This window comes from Ambystoma mexicanum, chromosome 2q (assembly GCF_040938575.1).
Source record: "Ambystoma mexicanum isolate Mex_15411 chromosome 2q, UKY_AmexF1_1, whole genome shotgun sequence".
NCBI classification, from domain to species: domain Eukaryota; kingdom Metazoa; phylum Chordata; class Amphibia; order Caudata; family Ambystomatidae; genus Ambystoma; species Ambystoma mexicanum.
This window is the reverse complement of record NC_090924.1, coordinates 1236400910-1236426371: the sequence shown is the minus strand read 5'-3', so window position 1 is coordinate 1236426371 and position 25462 is coordinate 1236400910.

The window sequence follows — 25462 nt, the reverse complement described above, 5'->3', positions numbered from 1 at the left end:
TCGGATGATGCTAGAAGCAACGCTCCTACATCGGGTCTTGAGACATACTCTTTGAGTCGGTTGGTGTGAAAGACTGTCGGAGCCTCCTTGGGATTGCCCAAGTCCACCAGATAGTTGAACCTCTCTGAGTTTACCCACAACTCTGAAGGGTCCCATCCACTTATCTTGCAAGGCCCTCTGCCTTGTTGGGATCATAACGAGAACGAGCTGGTCTTGAGCGAACTCAACCATGTTAGCCTTTTGATCGTGCCAGTGGTTGACCAATGCTTGTCCAGATTTCAAGTTATCGCTTGCTTCCGTCATCATGTGCGACATTCTCCTCCGGAGACCTATCACGTAGTCAGTCACTCTGACTGGCTTGGTGGAAGGAGCACTCTCCAACCCCTCCATAATCAGGGCCAATGGACCTCTGACGGGATGACCATAGAGTAGTTCGAAGGGAGAGTAACTTACTCCCTCCTGAGGGACTTCTCTATAAGCAAAGAGAAGGCATGGCAGTAGAAGGTCCCACTTACGCTTAAGGGGTTCTTCTAAAGCACCTATCATGCTCTTCATGGTTCGGTTGAACCGTTCTACCAACCCATTGGTTTGTGGGTGGTAAGCTGTTGAGAACTTGTAAGTAACTCCAAAGGTTTTCCACATGGCTTTCATGTAGTGGGACATAAAGTTTGACCCCCTGTCAGAGATTACTTCCTTAGGAAACCCGACCCTAGTAAAAATACCAAGGAGGGCCTTAGCCACAGCCGGAGCTGTAACAGTCCTCATAGGAATTGCCTCAGGATACCTAGTAGCATGGTCTACTACAACAAGTATAAACCTGTTGCCTGAGGAGGTTGGAGGATCAAGGGGACCAACAATGTCAATCCCTACTCTCTCAAACGGGACTCCCACAACTGGGAGAGGCACTAAAGTTGCCACATTCTTGGAGCCAACCTTACCAGAGGTCTGGCAGGTGTGGCAGTTCCTGCAGTGTTTTTCTACTTCGGCCCCCATCTTCGGCCAATAGAAGTAGAGAGAGAGCCTTTCCTTAGTCTTCTTGAAACTCAAGTGACCAGCCAAAGGAATCTCGTGGGCTAACTGCAAGAACTGTGGTCTGTTCTCTTGAAGTCGTTTGTAGTCTCCAGGTGCAGACTCGGTCGGTTCACTGTAGAAGAGGCCATCTTCCCAGTGCAACCTGTATTTCCCAGGCTCTTGCCCTTCAGCCTGAGCTTCTGCCTGGTGGCGAAGACCTTCCAGAGTTGGACATTCTCTCTGTCCCTTACTGAAGTCTGCCCTGCTGGGTCCACCTTCTGCCAGTAAAGACTGCAGCTCAGGATGGTCAACAGGATCCAGATCTCCAATGAGTTCCTGGCCTTCCATTAGCTCTTCCTCAGAGTCTAATTCTACCACACAGGGTTGTACCTCCCTCTCAGCCTCAGCTGGAGGTGGAGTTACGGGTGTAACTTTGGACAACCGCAGGGAAGTCCGTGTTGGCTGCACTGAAATGCTGGCTGCTGGTGTCAGGATAGAAGTCTTAGGTTTCCCTTTCGCTTCTGATTTCTTGGAGACAGCTGCCGACAATTCCAGTGGAGCAGGAGTGATCTCTTTCTTCATCATCTCCTGGAGAGTACCGCGCATGGTCCTCTCTCTTGCGGGTCTGGTTAGCTCCTGTAACCGTTTACTAGGAGGTCTGGGAGTATGTGATACAACTCAGAGAGTTTTCAAATCGTTACCCAACAGTACGCGTCCTGGTACCTCACTCTGTATGCTGACAGGTATCTTCACAGTCATGTCGTTACACTGGATGGGAACTGGTAATTGGGGAAGCATCTGCACAAGCCCTCCAGCTAACTTGGTGAGGCGTTTGGGTGCCTTAGCAACATCCTCAGCCTGAAAAAATGATTTATCCATCACAGTTATGCTGGTCTCCTGACCATTCACCTGGACACTGTCCTTATAATACTCTTTAGTATTATCGGGGATAGAATTATAAACATCTAAATTCTGTTGTTCCCACAACCCCAGAGATACTAAAGAAACGCTGGCTGAGACTCCAATGGGGTCGTCAGCTAGCAGTAGAAAGTTTCCACTTGCCATTTGGACTTCCTCCTCTGGAGCGAAGGCTAAGGAGACAAGCTGGACCCCTGAAGGTTTACCCTTACATCTGAGATCTCCTTTCACATGGTCAGTCGAGCCACAAACAAAGCATTTACCGAATGCTTTTTGGAATGGTGGCTTGTTCTGACCTCCTTCCGGTTTGGCACCAGAAGACACACTATGCTTCTGCGGTTTTCCCGGTGGCTTACCCTTCTGGTTTTGTTTGGGGCCCTCTTTGGAATTTGAGTTATTCGAATTCTCTTTTGAGTCTTTTTTAGGCTGTTTTCCCTCATCCTTTTTCTGAGTTGCCCCAGAATCCTTGTTGGCAACCCACAAGTCAGCAGCCTTAGCTAGCTTCCGGGAATCCAATTCCTTCGAATCAGCCAAGTGCTGTCTGAGCTCAGGAGAACAGGCATCATAAATAGACTGCAACATAAAAAGATTCCTCATACCCTCATAAGTATTCACTTTGTAACCCTTAATCCATCCCTCTAAGTTTTTCAACCCTTCACTCACCCAGGTAGCCCAAGGGGTACCATCATGCTTTTTGAGGGTTCTAAACCTCTTAAGATACTGGGAAGGGGTCTTCCCGAATCTAGCTATCAAAGCTAGTTTCACACTTTCGTAATCCGTCTTATCCGCCTCCCCCAACTCCATTACCACATCAGTCGCAACAGGAGGGAGCCTAGAGAACAACCAGGGAAGTAAATCATTCCCGGTGATGTCCTGGAGCCCATGATTGTACTCAAACAGTTTTAACCAATCCAACACATCCAATCTCGGTTCATACATACCCACTAATTCCTTCGGCATCCGTGGTCTTTTGGGACTGGAGCTCCTAGAGGAACCAGAGGAGAGAGAAGCATTTTCTATAGACAACTTTTTCATCTCTAACTCGTGATTACGTTCTATTTCCCTGAGTCTTAACTCAGCTTGCTTCTGCTCAGCCTGGGCATTCATCCGTCTGAACCCGAGCTCTTGGTTTCGTTCAGATTGAGCCAAGAACCGTTTGTATTCTAATTCAAGCTTCATTTTTTCAAGTTCAAAATAAGCAGGGTTACATGTGGGACCTGGTATGGGCCCCGTGGGCACAGCTGGTAAGGCAGGTAGAGGAGCAGGGGAGACAGTTTTGTTAGCCTCTCCGTCCTCGTCACCTTTTCATCGCTATCATCAGAATTATGATTTAGATCAACACCATCACTGTTATCTACAGTTGCTGGAGAACTTGGTTCCTCTGAACCAGTACCCAGACTTTGGTTCGCCAGCAATCTCTCTATTAGTTCTAACTTCTTGCCTCTTACAGAAAGATTCTCTTGCCTACAGAGAGCTCGCAAACTCTCAGTATTTTCACCTGACAAGGATTCTTGACTGTAAGTTTTCATCGTGGTTAGTTATCCTAAAGTGTCGAAAAGCACTCTAAACTGTATGCTCAATACAAATCCCACCGCTGTACAACAGTGTTAGGCGGAAACCTGTGCAGTTCCCTCTGGGACCACTGCAAAAGATTTAGGACTACAGGTGTTTGGCAGTAAACCCACTTGGTAGCAGTCTGCACCACACAGATTCACTTGGTAGCTGTGGTTGAGCAGTCAGACTTCCCTCAAGAAGAGTCAAGCAGTATGTGGAGTATACAATATAGGGCAATTCTTCACAGTAAGACAAGCAAACATGCAAAAAGGCTCAGTGTAAAGATATTAAGATATTTATTTATAACGGAACATCTATGGAAAACACTATGGCACTATCACAGCAAACACTTCAATCACAATTACTCTACGAAGAAGAAACGATCAATCCCCCTAACAATATTTTGACACGTCTAGGTTCTACCAGCATCACTTATTTCCAGACAGAGGTGTATGCCTCAACCTAGATGGCACTCTAATATTAGTTAGGACGGGAGAGAAAAATAAGCAGGTTACGAAATCAACACAGTTCAATACTTCACGGGAAAAATGCAAGGCAAGAAGACAAGAACCACAATAGATCATAAAGTTCAGAGGCCGGGCCCACTCGGAGAGAGGCAAGGCGATATGTCCCAAAAAGTCTCTTAGTGGAAATGCGTTCGAGTCTTTGTAGCAAATTGTTATCGGCAGATTGAACCAGTTCAGAACAATACGTGAGAAAGCTTGGAGGCGACCCAACGGAAAGGAGAGGATTAAGACACCTCACTCGAACCGATCGAAAGGGAAGCCAGGCGGACACGGTACCTTGTTTGTGGAGAGACAGCTCCGGCGGGGGCAGTTGTTCCTGGTGGTGGATGCACGTCAGGTCTTTGCCAAGAGTAGAGATGATCTCGTCGTCGAAGAAAAGTGAAGTCCGGTGCACCACCAGGGAAGAGACCAGCCGCGGAGTGCTCTGTCACAAGGCACCACCTTTTGGTCGCGGTACAGGGGTAGTGGCTATCCGGTTGCCGAGGTCCTCTGCACGGGCAATTCGACCACTGCGTCCTGAGGTGAAGAAAAAGCAAAGGGGACTGGTTGTTCCCACCAGTCAGGGGAAGAGACTCTCCGGCAGGGAGATCTCCTCTGTCGTCGGGAAGTGGTGAGTCGGTTCCGCAGGGCTCCACCGGGGGTGTCGTCGTGCAGGTCGGCTCAGCGTTACCCTCGTCGGATTCTTAGGTCCTGTGGCGACTTCTGAAGATCCAGTCCCAAAAGCCCTGCTTTTATGTAGAAAACCCCCATTCATTCAGCCTAGCTGTCAATCAACACACGCTAAGTGGTGAGCGGGGAGGCTCACCACTTGGGCCAATCACACCAGAGTGCGACCGGAGTTGGCAAGGCAACTCGGTCCAGGGTGCCTAAACCCCCTCCCACACCCCTGTGGTAACCCAGACAGAATGGCACCACTTTGGAGGGTCTCTGTACAGAGGCCCGCCAAAAGTGGAACAAAGGGCTCAACCTTTGGTTTAGGAGTCACAGAGACGAACACAGACGCCATCTTAAAAACCGAGTTCTGGCATAAAATACCATCCGATAAACTTATTTAAGATAAGTAGACCGGTGGTACGTTAGAGATTAACGAGAAAAAGTATCAATCTCTAACAATGGGACGAATCCCATAGGGTTATGTTCGGGGTCGAACCTAACAAGTAGTTTCCACTGCCACCAGCCAAAACTCGACGAGGGGGGACGGGACAGTGCCCCCTCGAATAACAGATCCAGGAGTAATCAAATTACCTCTACTAGTATGTCCACAATAAGATGGTTTGTACTAGTTCTGTTAGTAAATTTAGGTCTAATAAAGCCAATGGTGAATTTACATGCCCGGGGAGACAGTAGTCAGTCCCCGGGTATGGAGTCTATGGTGGGGGTCCCCTAGGACACCCCAGTGTTACGGCACGTAGGGTGCGGTGTAACACACATAGAAAAACATATGAGACCCTATGGAGTAAAAGACCCCATAGCCCATAGAACACATTGACATTCAAAGGAATTACACACATTCATGTCCAAGAGTGGGAGGAAAGAGAGTCCCACTCTTGGCAGGATGGAAAAAAAACAAACTCCAGAAATCCAGCAAAGCTGCTGGGGGACTCACTAGGTTAGGAAATTCAGCCTAAACAGAGAATTCTCCCTAACACCCCTGGAGAAGGTCCTCAATGTACTGCACTTCTTGGCTACCGGATCATTTCAGCGGACAAGTGCCATAGTGGGGAGGGGGTGTGACAGGCCACGCAGTCACGGTGCCTACACCAGGTTTTGGCCATCATCACTGCACGCCCATCAGTCTGCAGGCACATATACCAGCCCAGAACACCTGCAGAAAGGCAGGCTGACAGCCAGGATTTCTGCAGGGTGGCGCAATTCCCCAAAGTGCTAGGTGCCATTGATTGCACCCATGTGGCTCTACGTCCCCCCGGGGCATCTGAGCACATCTATAGAAACCGCAAGCACTGGCATTCCATCAACGTCCAGGTAGTATGTGATGCCAAGGGAATCATCACCTCAGTATATGCCAACTATCCAGGGTCCACCCACGACAGCTTCATTTACAGGATGTCAACCCTAAACCGGGACATGGAAGCTGGGCGGCATGGCGATGCATGGCTGCTTGGTAAGTAGAAATGCCACAGCACACGCATGCATGACAGATACAGAGTAATGCCAATACCCCACTAATGATCTCCATCACCACCTCCCCAGGGGACAGTGCCTACCCTTGGAGCACACACATGATGACGCCAATTCGGAACCCTATCACGCCTTCCGAGGTAAGATACAACACAGCCCATATTGCAACCCGGGACATAGTGGAGCGCACATTCGGAGTGCTCAAGTCATGCTTTCGCTCCCTTGACCGTTCTGGCGGGCAGCTGTTATACGCTCCCCCAGTAGTGTGCAGGATCATAGTGGCAGCATGTGTCCTGCACAATGTTGCAACACGCTGGGGCCTGGCTGTGGACATGGTGGTGCCGCCTCCACATCCCCAACCACATGCACGCCCGCTGCGCATGGGAGGGGAAAGGGCACGGGGTGAGGCAGCCTGTACACAGCTGGTGGCTAATTACTTCACATAGAAAGCACACCCCTGTGGAGTGCACACAGCCCTGGCACATACCATCTGACAATCAATGATGACTCAATCTGACAATTATGATGAACAAAGGGACAGTCAACTGTCAGATCCATAGCAGCCTGAGATTGTTCATCTGGAAGTGTCACAATCTGTGCATCCCTACCTACACAAACACCACCATGCAGTGTCATCAAAACACACACTTCCATGCAGCAAAATGAATACCCACTTGCAAAATACAACATGAGAACAGTGGCATGTCACCCAACCCCTCCCCGGCATGGCCACACAACACACCATGTCATGTCATGCAATGTGAGAGCAAACAAATTAATCCCCACAACATGCCCCAAGTGTCACCAACTACAGTGTCCCTAATGGAAACTGGCCACACATGACATGCTCACAGTAATGCAGGGCAACCAACACACATTACCAAATACTTACCAAGAATACCAATCACCTACACAACCTCCAACCTACCATAAACATGACAGTACGGACTTAAAAAATTGGTAGCCTCACTACCTGATAATGGTAGCACGTCGAACACTTCCACGTATACAGCGTTAGCACCACTCAAGAGTGTAGGTCCACTGCTTACAACATGGACTCCAGTCCAAAAGTAGACCGCCTTGTGAAGACATGAGAAATGGACCTGCAAATTAGGAGGATGAGATGGATGCAGAGCCACATATCAATACACCATGCAGTGTACAATACAACAACAATATGCACTAGGAATGTATACACAGTATTGACTACAGACTGCCCACACATCAAATGGGAGACCAACGTCACTGTGTAAGTCAATGTCACTTGGGCACACCCTTTGCAAGCCCATGGAAACGGGAAGCAGGAGGGGTGTGTGTCACACAAACCCAAGCATCTGACCCAAATTCAGGACAAGCCTGCATGTGCCCAGCCACAATACAGTGTATGCCCATGGGAGCCACACAAGGCAACACACTGTCCAAAAAATCAAAAATCAAAAATTAAAAAGAAAAAAAAGAAAATAAAAAATGGCCATTAATGGGCCCGGGGGGGTGGGGGAGGCCACCCAGGAGGTCCAAGGACAGGGTGCACACCAAAATCCACCTGTGTGGATCTTGCGAAAAAAAAAACACCTCCATGGGCTCATGGCCTGCACGGCTACCCTATTGTGGGAGAATCGCTGCTGTCGCTCTCCTCACCCTCTGCAGCTGCATCAGGAGGTGGTGGCACTATGGGGGCAGCCCACGCAAAGCCCTAGTTTGGTCCTCCATGGCAGCAAGCATGCAGGTGTGGAAGGTCTGGTTCTGGAGGATAATTGTGCATAGGTCCCCATGCAACAACTCACGGGATGCCCGGACCTCCACCCTAGTTGCCTGCATCTCAGCTGAGAGCGTACGTGTGAGCCGCTCCAGCTGCTGTTCTGTCCTCGTGTTAGCTGAAGCCTCAAGCTCAACCAGAGTTGCCCTGAGCTGACGGAGTTCCACCCTCAGGGCTTCCCTGTGGTCCTGGGACTCAATGGAAATGGCTTCCCGCAGAGTCTCCAGTGCCGCCCGCCTGTCCCTGTTGGACGCCAACATGTCCTCCCTGTGTGACTGGCTAATGGAGTCTGTTGCCTGCTGTAGTTGTTCAATTAGCCTTTCTTGGGGGACAATGGAAGTGGCCACCCTATCCATGGCCTGAGCCATCATCTCAGTTGATGCTGCCTGTTGGTTTGCCATACCGTATATGGATTGCTCTCATGCGGTATTGCCAGGTGGCGTACGGCCACCATGTCGGCGGGCACCACACCTGTCTGGACAAGGCGAACTGCGCCTTGCTGTGCCGGCACTGCCTGAGGCTGCAGGACTGCATTCCCCCTCTGATCTGCTGGACCAGGAACAGGATCAGATGTAGCGGAGTGTGACCCTGCATCCGTAACCACCAAAGGCAGACCTACCAACACTGACATCCCCATTGAGGGTTTACCCCTGGTGCAGGTGGGTTGGACAGTATAGAATCCCTCCCAGAAACACTTACCTGCGACATAGGTCTCATCATCCGAATCGACATCTGAATAGAGCTCGGGGGAGGTGCACCCCGAGACACCCCTTGAGATGACGGCCTGCAGCAAGTGTGGGTTCTAACCCACCACCACACCACGTCCCTCACTGGTGCCCGGTCGGGCCTGAGACCCCTCCTGGGTCTGCACCATCTCCACAACCCCAGCAGTATCAAGTGCATCATCCCCTGCAAAGACATGAAAGAAAAGAAATGGGAACAGGCATTAGCAACATGGAACACAATTAGGGCTGTGAAGCAACAGAAACAGTACTTCATTGACACATGTACCACATGACTATAACCCTCCCATGCATGCACTGTCACTGCGTATGAAGGGGAGGCAAATGGCACACATTGATGACACCAAGATGGAAGACCAACATATTTGCTGCATGCTGCCTAGCAGTGCCATCAAACATTGGCCTGTGATTGGCATGTCCAACACACATACATGACACATGCCATAACACAGATGGCATGTACCCTAGCCATGTCACACATGTGACAATAGGACTGGGAAATGCCTAGTGAAAGTGGTGGAATGCAGACAATCAGCCTGAATGAACACAGAATAACATGCAACTATGTTGTGGCAAGATGACAATTCAAGGGCAACTGGCGTGAGGTTGGGCTGAATGTCTACTGTTGCCAGAAGGGATACTGCAACACCCAAATCCTGGTGCGCAGAATGTATTGGATGAAGCACATGGGTGACCCAAACCACTCAGGCATACACCCCCTCACCTGGCACTCAATCAGAAGCACTCACACACACACCATGCACATGGATGACACACACATGCATGTGCACTCACCGGACAATGCCTCGTAATCTGGCAGGTCTCCCACACCTTGGATCTGTTCCTCCGTGACATAGGTCCCAGCAACATACTCATGTGGAGTGAGTTCTATGTCCTCTGCCGGAGACCCACTAGAGTTGCGGCATGACTTGAGGCCAGCTTTTTCTTTGCCCTGCGCTTAAGGTCATTCCAGCGCTTGTAGCAATCATTAGCTGTGCGCCTCACGAATCCAAGGGCACTTATGAGTTCCGCAATGGTCTGCCAGTGTGCCTGATTTTGTGCAGGTGTCATGTGCGGACATATACTCCACAAGTGCATCAAGTTCGACCTGATTGAAGCTGGACTGTGTAGCCGTGTCTGGGGCATCAGCCTGTACTGGACGAGCACTCTTGGAAGGTGGTGGTGATACTGAGTGTCCTACGCCGCTCTGGACAATAGGGGCAGGAGCCCCGGTGGACTGTGGGCTAGGAGTGTGGGAATGAACACTCACCATGGGACTTGGTGCAGGCTTTAGCTGAAGTGTGATGTAGTCAGGGGGAATGTCAGCAGGATGGACTAGGACCGACACTGTCCTGGCTGGGACACTCAGAGCTAGGGTGGATGGAGCCGCAGCTGCCCCTGCAGCCTCCCCACCCTGCCTACTCGGGGCAGCAGATGACATAGCTGCCCCTGATCCACGAAGGGCTGGTGACACCAACGTGCACCGCCACATGTGGCCTAGACCTGCTGACCTGGAAGTCAGCCATGGAGTCACCCAGTGCCAGGTCTGGTGCCACAATGGGCTGGTCCAACAAGGGCTGAGCAGGGATGGTGTCAGCCATGTTACCCTCAACCAGGGGGGGGGCATGGGTGTCCCTGACTGGTCACACACACATGGGGGGCTAGGTGCACCCTGCAAGTCCTGGCCACGTCCCCTACCGTATCCACCACGGCCACCTCTTGTGGCTCTTGTGGCTCGCCCACCTTTGCCACCCTTACCGTGTGCTCGCCTCCCAACCATGCCCTGATGTAGTTATGCGTATGGGAGTTGCAGTAAACTATTGTCCTGGGCAATTGGGGGTCAAAGGGGTAGGGTACTAGATGGAATTCGTACCCTAGTACTCTAGCAAGGCTGTATGTGACCCCTGGGGGAAGATGACAGGTCACGCAACGCACAGGCACCCCGAAAAAGGGAGATAATGTGCACGCAACCCCTCCTAGACCACGTGCGTGGAAAAAAAACCTGCACTACGCTGTGGCACCCAGAAACACAAAAATTAACGTATGCGTGTCACACGCAGCCTAGACTGACCTCTGAAGGGGTAGGCAAAACACGGGGCAAGCACAGATGTCAAATAAGTGCGCGACTCACCGTCTGCCAGGAAAAATCGCATGTAAAATACGCGCGTTGGTAACACCCCCGCCAAAAGAAGAATTGTACGCTGTCTGAGGAGACAGGACAACAGGAGAAGTGAACGCTGTTTGAGGAAACAGGCCCAGGAAAAAGACAAGAAGAGAAAAAGCTGTCAGAGGTAACAGGGAGTACGAACTTGGACCGCCGTGAAGTAAATCGTGTGTGAACTGACAAGAAGTACAGATTTCACCCACTCGCTCTCCACGAAAAGCACGTACAACGAAATGGCGTTCTACACGTACCTTTTAAACATGCCCACACATCCAGCTTCACTTCCGCGTGTACGCGCTAAGGCCCCATCCTCCAATTACACGCGCTGACACTCTGACGTGCAGTCATTGGACGTGTAACATGCACCCGTGTACAGGGAAACGCCCGCGCACGCACGTCACAGACGCGCATACGCGCTGTTGGCCTTTGGGCCAATGAATTCACGTACGTGTGCTGACGCGCTAAGGCCCTTTCCTCGAATTACACGCAGACGTGCTGGATTTTCACGTGCCAAATCACTCCGTATCAAGCTGGCCACGCGTAAGCACACAGAAGACCACGCTCCTGCCCAGAAGGCCAAATTACTGCCGCCCAGAGCCCCGAGCACGCTCCCACCTGCCATCTGCTGCTGCCTGATTGCCTGCTACGCCATTTGCTGCCTGCACATCAGCCAGGGGTGCTGTTGCTGTGACCACCCCTGCTGGAACCGAAGACTCCCGACTGGGATTCCATCGCTCCACAGCCCAGCCCCAGGACCCAGTTGCCCACCCACTCCTGCCTCTGGGGTTGTCATGTCGGGCACTGCAACATCTGGCACCACTGACAACCCCCGGCCAGAGAGGCAGATGGGCACCAGCTTCACTGCCACCGAAGTTGGTGTCCTGGAGGAGCAAGTCCTGGGGCAGTATGATGCCCTCTTCGGAAGTTTGCGCGCCGACAAGGAAGGACAGACTCGGATCTGAACGGACATCGTGACTGCCATCAACACAGAGGGTGTGGCAGTCCGCGACTTCCAACATGTCAAGAAGCACTGGGAGGACTTCAGGTGCAGGACCCTCAACAAGGCCCGGCGCCTCTTGAAGGCAGCGAATGCTAAGGGGCGCCGGGGCCACTTGTCGGATGATCAGATGAGGGTCCTGGAACGCATATCCCCAGCGCTCCACGTCCAGGTCCTTGAGAGGCAGACCCGTCTGGAGTCGAGCGGTAAGTGTACATGAATCATGATTGTAAGCTGTGCGTGTGGTGATGTGCCAGTAGTGTGCAGGTTGCACATGTGTTTGTATGGGGCCGAGTATGGATGGGGGTGTACAGGGCCGTGAGACTAACACATGCGAGGGCTGTCATGTGTGAGACATGGATGGTGCTTGTGTGTGTGTAGGCTTGCATGCCAAATGCAGTTGTGTGGGCACACATGTTTGGATGAATGTGTATGTAAGTAGGCATGTTCGTGATGTCACACATGGATGTTGTTTTCAGCTGCATGTATCAGCACTGTGTACATGTGCATGTGTGTGTATTTGACAAGGGTGCAACAGTGATGCAACATGGATGCATGTGACAGCGGGATGTGGAAGCCTGATTGGCAGATGTGACATGGATGCCCATCTGAACACTGGACAGTTGGCAGAGGTGTACACATGCATGCAAGTGTGGTGGTGTGTGTGCATGTGTAGTGCACTCCCTGTGTTGCATGTGATGTATGGCTCACCTTTGCCTGCTCATGCTGTTGTATGTGTATGGATGGTGCTGGCAGTTGCGATATGGCTGTGGTATGGCTCATGTGTGCAAGTTGAAATGACATTTATGTTGGCGATTGTGATGCCATGTCTGTGGTTTGCCAATGCCACTCATGTACAACTGTCATGTGTGTATGTGTCCATTGTACAGTGCCCTGATGCCTGTGTTTTATTTCTCCCTGTCTGCAGCGTCAACTGATGAAGAGGGCGGAGAAGGTGCTGTGGAGCACAGCGGCGGTGATCGCACCGCCAGCCGGAGACGCAAGGCCCGGCTCCCCTCCCAGGTTATGATCTCGTCGGGGAGTGAGGAGTCCGGGCCGCATCCCAGGCCGCAGCTGCCGGGGGGAGGTCCAAGAGGCGGAGGTCGGAGTTGGACTCCTCGGCAGCAGAAGGGGCAGCTGGGACCCCACAGGGCCCAACGGGGGAAGATGGCACGGAGTCATCCAGGTTGGTGGGGGGTTTGGTGGAGGAGGAGGCCATGCAAGCAACAGAGATGGGGTCTGGAGGTGGGGATTCCACTGGTGCTAGTGGTGCAGTGCAGGACCAGGGACAGGAGGCAGCACAGGCCGCTGCGGAGGTGCCTGTGTGCAATCCTGTCCCTGATCCTGTCACTGCATCATCTTGCACCAGCAGGGAGGCCTACGTCCAGACCAGTTTTCAGGCAGGGGATGAGCTCACAACAACTGGCCTTCCTCTGCCTGCAGACGTGGCTATCCGGGTCCGTGTTGAGCCTGTCCTGACTGGTGTGGCGTTGCGTTAACGGGCCATGCGAGGTGACCTGCAGTCTTTTCATGAGGAGACTGCACGTCATCTCGAATGGCTCGTTGACCGCGTCGGCCTACTGGGACAGGTCACCCAGGCCGGATTCCTCCGTTTGATGGGGCTTTATCAGACCCCCTCCTCAACTGAACCCCCTATGCGCCAGTCGTCCTCCGTGCCATCTTCCCACCCACTAGTCACCTGGGTGCCCTGTGGAGCTGCCTCTGACGGTGCGGCCAGGCTGGTGGAGGAGGTATCCCTGCCACAGTCGGGAGTTGAACATCCAGCAGGGGTGGCCACATCAATGACTGCACCCCAGCCGGTGGAGGATGTGCAGGCAGGAGAGCCAGGGCACGGGCAGAGGCACAGCAGCAGCAGCAACGAGGTGGGAGCCATGATGGCTCGGGGCCTTCGACATCGGAGGGGCAGGCATCGGCCGGAGGGCAGGAGGACCGAGGACGGAAATTGTCTTCCGCGTGGCAGCGGTTGGGCCACGCCATAGATGCGGAGCGGCAGTGGGCGGAAGAGGCACGGCTCACGATGATCAGGGCAGAGAACTCCATGCGGAGAGCCCTGGGGCGGGCCGAGTGCCTCACGGCAAACCGCAGGGAGTTGGAGGTGAACATGTCGACGGCCCTGCGGACCCTCTGGGCCATGGAGGAGGACCGCCTCCGGGACATTGAGCAGGAGTTCGATGATGCCCTGGCCCGAAACATCCCGAAGTGAGCCGTCGGACTAGCCCGCTGCCCTTGTAAATAGTTCTGTAGTTAGTGTTAGGTTTCCTTTGGTTTTGCATTTTTTTTGGACCTTTTGGACAATGGGCCACATTTTTGTATATAGTTTTTTTTATTAGGTAGTGTTATAAGATGGGTTTCATTTCTTCTGTTGGGATCATGGACCCTGGATTGTTTATCTGTTTATAGTTGACTGCTGGATTTTCATTTTTTTTAAAATGATTTACCCATGGAGCAATGGTTTTCGATTTTAATTTTCCATTGGATTTACTTTTGTGAACTGTGACTTTGGACACCTTTCCTTTGGATTATGATTTGTGGTTTTACATTATTTCATGGACATTTTTTTTAAATTCCCATTTTTGTTTGTTTATTTTTGATTCAATTTATGTTGCTTTTAATACATATTTTTTCTTCAAACTTCAATGTGTAGTATCATCTCATTGGTTTCATGCATATCATGATATGGGTTTTGACATTCACTGACACCCATTGTTTGTATGTGAGGGACATGTGTTCATTTACAAACTGCAATTGGGGTTCTATCATGTAATTGCCATTTCTAAGTGGGTGGTTGCAATACTCGGGTGGGTGTTTGGCATTTGGAGGCTGACCATAAGGGCCAGGCATCTAGATTGTGATGACATGTTGGCTGGGGGACATGTGGGGGGCCTCGTGGAGGATGAGTGGGGGCCTGGTGGAGGGTGCCCCTGACTGGTGGGGGGTGGGGGTGCAGGGAGACATGAGTGGGGGCCTGGTGGAGGGTGCACCACAGTGCTTGGGGGTGCAGGGAGACATGAGTGGGGGCCTGGTGGAGGGTGCCCCTGACTGGTGGCGGGTCGGGGTGCAGGGAGACATGAGTGGGGACCTGGGGGAGGGTGGTCCACAGTGCTGGAGGGTGGGGGTGCTGGGAGACATGAGTTGGACATGAGTGGGGGCCTGGTGGTCGGTGCACCGCAGTGCTGGGGGTGGGGGTGCAGGGAGACATGAGTGGGGGCCTGGTGGTGGGTGCCCCTGGATGCAGGGGTGTGGGGGTGCAGGGGGACATGAGTGGGGGCCTAGTGGAGGGTGCCCCACAGTGCTGGGGGGTGGGGGTGCAGGGGGACATGCGTTGGTGGGCAGTAGTGCAAGGTGACACGTGGGGTGCCTGGGGGGCATGGGCATGGTGGATGGGCTGCCTGCGGGACATGTGCAGGGTAGTCCCCTGTGATGTGGGCCACCTGCAGGGGCCATGGAGGGTGTCGAGTAACAGCTGGGAGGACTCACACGGCCGATTCACGTGTAGGACTGCCCGGCACCTCCGGAATCCACGTAGGCTGGTGGATTCGCGTGTGGAATTTCACTTGCACCTTGGAATACACGTACCCTGCTGAAATCGCTTGTGGAACTTCCCACACACCTTGGAATACACGTACCCTGCTGAAATCGCATGTGGAACTTCACGCGCACCCCAAAATACACGTACCCAGGGCAATCGCGTGTGGAACTTCCCGCGAACCCCGTAATACACGTACCCTGCTGATATCGCGTGTCAGACTACACGCGCAACCCTGATATACACGTACACAGGCGAATCGCACTGCTGGGGGGTGGGGGGCGGTAGGAAGGAGTGCGGGCCTGGTGGAGGGTGCCCCTGGATGCTGGGGGGTGGGGGTGCTGGGAGACATGAGTGTGGGCCTGGTGGAGGGTGCCCCTGGATGCAGGGGGGTGGGGGTGCAGGGAGACATGAGTGGGGGCCTGGTGGAGGGTGCCCCTGGATGCAGGGGAGTGGGGGTGCTGGGAGACATGAGTGGGGGCCTGGTGGAGGGTGCACCACAGTGCTGGGGGGTGGGGGTGCTGGGAGACATGAGTTGGACATGAGTGGGGGCCTGGTGGTGGGTGCACCACAGTGCTGGGGGGTGGGGGTGCAGGGGGACATGAGTGGGGGCCTGGTGGAGGGTGCCCCACAGTGCTGGGGGGTGGGGGTGCAGGGAGACATGAGTGGGGGCCTGGGGGAGGGTGGCCCCCAGTGCTGGGGGGTGGGGGTGCATGGAGACATGAGTGGGGGCCTGGTGGAGGGTGCCCCTGGATACAGGGGTGTGGGGATGCAGGAGGACATGAGTGGGGGCCTGGTGGAGGGTGCTCCACAGTGCTGGGGGGTGGGGGTGCAGGGGGACCTGAGTGGGGGCCTGGTGGAGGGTGCCCCTGACTGGTGGGGGGGTGGGGGTGCTGGGAGACATGAGTGGGGGCCTGGTGGAGGGTGCCCCTGGATGCAGGGGGGTGGGGGTGCAGGGAGACATGCGTGAGGGCCTGGTGGAGGGTGCCCCTGACTGGTGGGAGGTGGGGATGCAGGGAGACATGAGTGGGGGCCTGGGGGAGGGTGGCCCACAATGCTGGGGGGTGGGGGTGCTGGGAGACATGAGTTGGACATGAGTGGGGGCCTGGTGGTGGGTGCACCACAGTGCTGGGGGGTGGGGGTGCAGGGGGACATGAGTGGTGGCCATGGTGGAGGGTGCCCCTGACTGGTGGGGGGTGGGGGTGCTGGGAGAAATGAGTGGGGGCCTGGTGGAGGGTGCCCCTGGATGCAGGGGGGTGGGGGTGCAGGGAGACATGAGTGGGGGCCTGGTGGAGGGTGCCCCTGACTGGTGAGGGGTGGGGGTGCAGGGAGGCATGAGTGGGGGCCTGTGGGAGGGTGGCCCACAGTGCTGGGGAGTGGGGGTGCTGGGAGACATGAGTTGGACATGAGTGGGGGCCTGGTGGTGGGTGCACCAAAGTGCTGGGGGGTGGGGGTGCAGGGAGACATGAGTGGGGGCCTGGTGGAGGGTGCCCCTGGATGCAGGGGGGTGGGGGTGCAGGAGGACATGCGTTGGTGGGCAGTAGTGCAAGGTGACATGTGGGTTGGCTGGCGGGCATGGGCATGGTGGATGGGCTTCCTGCGGGACATGTGCAGGGTAGTCCCCTGTGGTGTGGACCGCCTGCAGGGGCCGTGGAGGGTGTTGAGTGAACAGCTGGGAGGACCCACACAGCTGATTCACGTGTAGGACTGCCCGGAACCCCCGGAATCCACGTAGGCTGCTGGATTCGCGTGTGGAATTTCACTTGCACCTTGGAATACACGTACCCTGCTGAAATCGCGTGTGGAACTTCCCGCGCACCTTGGAATACACGTACCCTGCTGAAATCGCATGTGGAACTTCACGTGCACCCCGAAATACACGTACCCAGGGCAATCGTGTGTGGAACTTCCCGAGAACCCCATAATACACGTACCCTGCTGATATCGTGTGTCAGACTACACGCGCTACCCTGATATACATGTACACAGGCAAATCGCACTGCTGGGGGGTGGGGGGCTGGTAGGAAGGAGTGGGGACCTGGTGGAGGGTGCCCCTGGATGCTGGGGGGTGGGGGTGCTGGGAGACATGAGTGTGGGCCTGGTGGAGGGTGCCCCACAGTGCTGGGGGGTGGGGGTGCAGGGGGACATGAGTTGGACATGTGTGGGGGCCTGCTGGCAGGTGCCCCACAGTGCTGGGGGGTGAGGGTGCTGGGAGACATGCGTTGTTGATCATTAGTGCAAGGTGACATGTGGCTTGGCTGGGGGACATGGCCATGGTGGATGGGCTGCCTGCGGGACATGGGCAGGGGTGCAGGGTGGTCCCCTGTGGTGTGGGCTGGCTGCAGGGGCCGTGGAGGGTGTAGAGGGAACACCTGGGAGGACCCACACGGCCAATTCACGTGTAGTGCTCCCCGCGCACCCCTGAAATACATGTACCCTGATGGAATCGTGTGTGATACTTCCCGCGCACCCCTGAAATACACGTACCCTGATGGAATAGCGTGTGATACTTCCCGCGCACCCCTGAAATACACGTACCCTGCTGATTTTGCATGTGATACTTCCCGCGCACCCCTGGAATACACGTGCCGAGATGGAATCGCGTGTGATACTTCCCGCGCACCCCTGAAATACACGTACCCTGATGGAATCACGTGTGATACTTCCCACGCACCCCTGAAATACACGTACCCTGCTTATTTTGCGTGTGATACTTCCCGCGCACCCCTGGAATACACGTGCCCTGATGGAATCGCGTGTGTTACTTCACACACACCCCTGATGTACACGTACCCAGGACAATCGCGTGTGATACTTCCCGCGAACCACTGAAATACACGTTCCCCGCTTGGCGTTTGCTGTTTGGCAGCCCTGTGAACTGGTCCAGGGTTAGCGCAGCCCTTTGCAATGAATTGGGAATTTTGAAGGCTTTTCCTTGTGCGAGGGCGTTCTTGGGGGCGTATCTGGCGCTGCTGCAGGGTCGCTGTGCCACTCTGCGCCACGGCTGGTTTTGGAGGCTGGAATCCATGAATACGCTGTGCGATTAAATGGATTTTATTGCACGCGGCTGGCGCAGTGTATCGCACGTGCGCCACTTTTGTGCAAAATTCTATGAATTACCCTATAAGTCACGGACCAACTTCATATGTTCTCGCATTTGGCCACTGGTTTGCGAGATCGGAATAGGGGCCTCCTCTTGTTCTTCCCAGGGTCCCTGGAGCATGTCCAGGACATCTCTTGGATCTCTTTCATAGAGCAATTCAAAGGGAGAGAAACCGGTGGAAGCTTGGGGGGTTTTCCTCACGGAAGATCATGCCCATGGGATCATTCAGTCTCCGTCTTTCCGGTCCTTGTCTACCAGCATTCGGAGAATTTGTTTTATATATATATATGTAAGGATATATTTATTGCTGAATCTGGAAGTTTCAAGCGGTCCAATTATGTCTATACCAATTCATACCAGGGGATTTCTATAATTGGCAACGGGTTCAGAGGGGCAGGTGATGGGATGTGCGTGCTGGTCTTTTGACATATTTCACATATCTGGATGAAGGTTTTTAAATCGGCGTGGATACCTGGCCAGTAAAACCTTCCACCAATATCCGCCTGGGTTTTATATTGTCCTAAATGCTGCCCAGTAAGTTGGGAATGCGCGATTTACAGTACAAACTTTCGGTGGCTTTTGGGTATTACCAATTCTGTTTTACCATACCTTCTGGGGAGTTTTCTTTCTGGAAAGTAATCCTTGTTTTAGAAAGAAAAAGGGACTCCTCTTCTCTAACCCTTCTTCTTCCGGAATAGCTTGTAAAAACGCTTCAGCGAGAACTGGAACATTTTATTGGGAGAAGGGTAGGTCGGAATAGATGGTGGGTTCCTCTTCTTTCCTTTCTTCGATGTTAATCGATTTATCAGCTTTGCCAAAGCCTATGTTACCTCTTTCTGTTTTATCTGGTTCACTTTCTTTAAACTGATGAAACAGAGCTCTTTCCAAAATCCCCTGGGCAATTTGATCTCCCTGACGTACCTCAAAAGGGATCTCCCCATGGTTTTGTAAGCAAACTTTACAATTTCCCCTAAGGTCATGATCAATAATGCCTACTAAGATGTCTATCCCAAACTTCCACGATAGGCCAGATTTTTGGGCCAATTGAATGTAACTCCCCGGAGAGGTTATCAAAACCAAGTCTGTAGGAATCATTACTCTTTTACCAGGGGGAATAGTAGCTTCCCTACTGCTACAGATATCAAACACTATTGATTGCTTGGTGGCAATGGAAGGGCTAGAGGCCCTCTGACTAGGTTTCTGAAATTGTAGGATTCCCCAATTAGTTTCAATTGAGTCACATCCCGTTGCTGACACCATGTGTAAGGAGCTCATGGTGGCAACAGTAAAAACAGACAAAGGTGATCACAGTTCAAGGGTGTTTATTAAACTGTAAATGCAGGGTGGAAAAACGCCAACCTAAATCTAAGATGGGAGCAAGCTTCGATCAACAAATAAAAAATAAGGCAATCCTTGTGGCATCTTGTCAAAGTAACTAAATAATACTGAAAAAAATCTATTGTCAAATCCTTACAACTAATTGCAGAAAGAGTGTGGGATTGGGTTTTCAATAAAGAAAGAAGTGTTCACAAATAAGAATTTAGGATGTTATTGCCAGGGGTATCCCTTCCCCACTTTTTGAGCACGGGATATGGTGAATCTCTTGAGCACAGCACACACTCAAGCTTACCTAGCACGAGCCAACAGTTCTGTACCACCTTTCAGGTTCTTCCATGGGTAAGTCTCTTTTCAATAAAAAGTCTCTTGCGTTTGAGGGCATGATGTATTCTACAACAAACAAACAGTTATTATCCAAATGGACTTCGGGTGATGACTTTTCACCCTTAGATCTCCCTCGGTCGGGCTCGTTCACAAATGACAAGGTGGACAATTCACTTCCCCTGGTCTTACAATATTTCTTAAGAAACAAGAGTTTAGGGCACAGGGTGAAAGTGAGCTCGGGCAAAGCAACGTTCAGAGGTATGAAAGAAGCGACTGCTGCAAACCAATGGAACTATAGGTTACCCCAACCTAGTCTAGAAAGTACAAAACAGACTTTTGTTCCGTGGAGATGCGCTGTCACATATATTTGGTTGAATCACAATTGTCTGCTTTGATTTGATGCCAATCTTTGCCAACACGTGTTTCGACCACTTTTGATCTTTTCAAGGCAATACTTCTTACAAAAACACTGGGTTAAAGTCCATAAATGATCACATTGCGTGTATCGGTCAAAAAACACAGGGAGATAAACAAATGAGCAATTTCATTGCATGTAAGAGAAAAAGGGAAGGATTGGACATATTCGAAGCACAACAGACACATTGAATGAATTATAGTGGATTCCATACGCAAAGGGAAAATTAAAGGAAAAAGAGAGAAAAAAGGGAAAAAGAAAAAGGGAAAAAGAAGACAAGTGAAAACTAAATTAGTAAAGTAATATAACAACTTTGTTAAGATTCTTGTTCTGCTTTTGGCATTCTCTGAATGACCTCAAATATCATGCCGAATTGTCATGCCAACCCATGCAACAAACCTTAGTGATCAAAAGAGTGAGATCAGATTCCTATAACACAACTGTGATTGGCTTTATTATAGCCCTACATATCATTAATGATCTGTTAAGAGATGCTTCAATTAATGATATTTGGAATACAATTTGAATCGAAATTGTAAGGAGACTTTAGATGCTGTTATCAAAAAACCTTGTAAAGACAAGTATATAACCGGGGCAGGTGTTGGTCTTCAATGCAAACGGTACCCTTACCACATTAACCAAGCAGTTGTTTGACGTTTGTGTTTTCAAACCTCTTTGATTAATGCACCTGTATTTGGAAAACAAATCTCCTTCAAGCGGGTGCAATATCGTCCCATGAGAATCCCTTAGTGCTCCCAATAGCCACCAAGTTTGCATGCGTTGTGTTGGTGGGTTAGCCTTCCTTGGTGTGTGAGTCAAAGTGTACTTAGCGTAAGTCAAAGTGACAATCACATTTATATTTGTGATCACCTGTCCGCGTTAGTATATTGGTTCGTCGGACTATAAAAATGAACCTGTTTAAAGGTGTCTCGCCCTTAGAAAAAGAGCAGTGCAAAAATATGTTGTAGCTTGTATTGCACTTTGATGCACAGTAATATACATTTATATATCATAAGATTTGAACCTCGAGTATAACAAGAGTCCTACGTGAGACTCATGCATTCATGGTATTCATTTTCAAGTATGTGTCACAAAGGTAAGTTGCAGTATTCCTATATTTAAAAATATGAATGGAAACATTTCTATCATGATGTGAGTAACATAATCTCTCGAGGATAATAGGTGCACATGCTTGATTGAGAAAATATCAAAATATGCTACCGTCTAAGTGTCGAGGTTTCACTTGCGACCAACCGCCGCACTGCCTCTACTTGTGACCTTCAGTGTGTGTATCAACGAATTCTGAGTGTCCCCCAAGCGTTCGTATGGTCTTGAGTATAAGTGTTTACAAATGTGGGTTCCCACAAGTTGTGCTGGTTTGCAGAGTACCTAAATTGAGGAAACATAAGGAAGACATGAGTGTCTTATTGTTTGGTTTTGCAGAGAAACCACAGTGTAAATAGCGTACGTGTGTAATTACAGAGTAGTTTAAATGAATTACTGTATATCTGCTGGGGTTACGTTTGCGACAAACTCTCTGCACTACCTTCTCAGTTATATCAATATTTGCGCATTTCCCCTTGGTACATGGTCCTTGCAAATCTGATTTTTGTATTATTAAGTACAAAGCATGCTGCATCACGTGACTTGGGCCAGTCACATTATGTGCCCCAAGGCACTGTTGGAGTTAAGTCTCTAACATCATTTCTGAATTTAGAACAAGTCCGCCAGTTGCCACAGGCATTATTTATCAGATCGCATTGACTTTCGGTATAAGCATGAGCTTGATGCACGAATATGAATTGCTGCATCTTTGTAACTCGTCAGGTGACCAATATTGGTCACGTGACCAATATTGGTCACGTGACCTATTGATGTGAAAGCTACAAACAAATACGTTAAATATGACAATGATTTGCACTCTAGGACTGTTTATTCGGAATCTTAAGTTGGTGGAACATTGTTATAATTATGTGGAAGAAATACATCTCCTTTGTGTCTGAGGTGGATCACGTGATGCACAAGTGCAATTAGAGAAAATGAAGTCTTGCTCAAAATGTTGTGGTTCATATTCGTATGTGGCCACTGAAAGTAGATGAGGGCTGAGGTTACTTCACTTAGCATGTAAGCACATTGTAATAAGCTTACCAATTAGATATGGTTGCATAGAAATTCAACTTGCCGTGTTTGTTGATGTTTATAAATGTTCGCTGATGCTATTCCCATTGGAATTCTCACAAACTAAAATAATCTTCGCAGTTTTACGACCACTGATCCTAGTCCCATTGCTAGTTGAACAAACTGTACTGAACTTTGTCGCAATAAGGGTAATTTTGGCATTGAAGACCATGGCCCTCATTACAAAACCGGCAGTAACCAATGGCGCTATTAGCACTGTGGTTGCTGCCGGTATTATAATGAGTCCGCCAATGTTCAATGGGGAATTACCACCCCATTCCAAGGTTGGCGGGGCGGTAATTCCCCATTGAACATTGGCCCGTCCCCATTCCCATTTTTGCCACATAGGGCTCAATGGGACTGGGGAAGGCGGTAATTATGGTACCGCAAATTGCGGTACCGTAATTACCTCTGAAGTCCCTTTGCGGGTCCCTACTTTAACGGGTGGTCCAGACCAGCCGTGGGGTCCCGCAAAGGGACCTCGTAATTAGGCGCTTAGGGATTAACGGCGCCGCAGCCTTTTACGGCACCGTTAAGCCCTTAGCGCCAGGGTCGTAATGACCCCCCATCACTATTATCCCCTCACAAAGAGTATGTATCGTGTCATGGAGTTATGCATAGAAAAAGTTGCATTTTGGAAGATGTATTACTACAGTATGGTATTGTTGATTCATGCCATAGTACCGGCATCGATGGTCATAGCACCAAGGACGAGACCTCCATGGAGCATTAATACAGCAAATCAGAGCCTTATGACTCACGTACATGTGGATATGATCCTCACAGGAAAACATGAGGTCATGCTCCTTGTTCAAATGTTGTGCATCTTAATTTGTAAATTGTTTGGGCTTCAAATTGATGTAAGAGTAACTTGCGATCACCTCCTCTGGTGTGAGCACGTGCTTGTTGTAAACCGACGAAACGGATGTCCTTTTTGTTGTCCAGTTGGTGTTGGGTCGGCGAGTGCATTGCAAACGGTAATTTTGGATCTTGACTGTTGAAATGTAAAAGGTGTTCTTGTATCTTTATGAGAAGTTTGCGTATAGTGCTACCAACATACACTTTTTGACATACAGACAAAATAGCATAAACAATATATTTTGATTCACAGTTAATGTAATCGCGTATATACATTGTCAGACCATGATGGCATGTGAACATTGGTGTGAGAGCGTATTGAGAGAAATTACATGTTACACATTTGTGGAAACCAGAGGGGCTACTTTTTAGCCAACTAGAATGTGTGTGTTGATCAGGCTTAGGTTCAAGGAAAGAGGGACTGAGTTAATTTTTTGAAGTCATATTTTTAGTAAAAATGAGCTTAGGTCTACTAGTGATATATTGACTTAAATCTGGGTCCAATTACAAAAGGTGCCAATGTTTGTTCAATAGTCTGTACAGGCAATCGCTGTCCTGAACGTACTTGGTGATGAAGTTGACCTCCTGGGTAGGCTGCGTTTGCCGCAAACTGGTATGATTCAGGATGGAGTTTCTCGTAAGGAGATTGGTCTTATGCAAGGCCTTATGAATACATTAGGAAGTATATCCTCGTTGCTTGAACCTTCGCTCTATCAGTTCACACTCCAGCTCATATGCTGCCTGCGAGATGCAGTTGCTTTTTGCGCGATTAAATTCGCCAACTGGGTTATTGTTAATAGCTGACCTCCGGTGGCAAATATTGGCATGTAGCATTGCAATACAGCTGTTGTTTTTCTGAATGTCTTGTGTGCAAAGTGTCCTTAATTATGTAAATTCTCAGATCGAGAAATTCCAGCAAGTTGCTAATAATGCAACATTATTTCTTGCATTCACGAAACGTAATGTCTTTTAAAACAATTTACTGTGGATATCCCTTGGTCAGATTCACTCTTGTGAACACACTGCTCATGGGACTTCCGGCTTCGCCCACTCTTGTTAGCATCCCTCAGCCGGGTTCACTCTTATCAACCTTTGCAACACACTGTTCATGCGCTCATTTTGCCAGGTGGGATTAATTTCCCTTAGCTTTGCAATCATCTATCGGTCAAAGACTTTTGATGGTACAGAGGATTTTACAAGACTCCTGTATGACCACTTTGACCTCTTTTCACCTCTCCTCAAGGCCTTCTAGTTACGGTAGTTTCTACCATCGGGTAATCGGCCAGAGTTTCCTGCATGAACACCCACGTGGTGCTGGACTCCCCTGTTACTGGTTTGCCCCTTTTTTCATCAATATTTTCTTTATGCCTTTCAAAGTTCAAATTAGCTGTTCGCTATTTATCGTTCAACACAGTTCAGTGTAATATCGACTCTTCCCTCAACTGTCCGGTTCCGATGAACTGCTTGGCTTTCTTTCTCTTTGGAGTCCAGGTTAGTACCACAGAGACAAGCATCTCTCCCAGGCTTGGTAATCAGTGGAGGAGGGTCTCATGTACCATTGAGATCTGCTGCAACGCACGCTGGCTATTGTTCACGGTCTTCTGATTCCTTCTGTGTAGGTTTCATAACCCTTGGTGACAAAGGGCAGTGTCACTTCTCTCCTTGTCACCCTCTCGGTATACGCCGTCTTTCTCCTCCTCTTGAACTGCCATGCTGAGTTAGCTCTCGCGTTGTGCGGTCTGCCTTGCTCATCCTGTGCTCTTGCGCTCCACCTGTTATCCCTGTGGGGAAGAGGAAGGGCTGTCAGGTGTGTGTGATTCTGGTCAATTGCCTGATTTTGCCTGACGCATGTATTGGGACATGTCATGTAAACAGCTCTGGTGTTAGTCC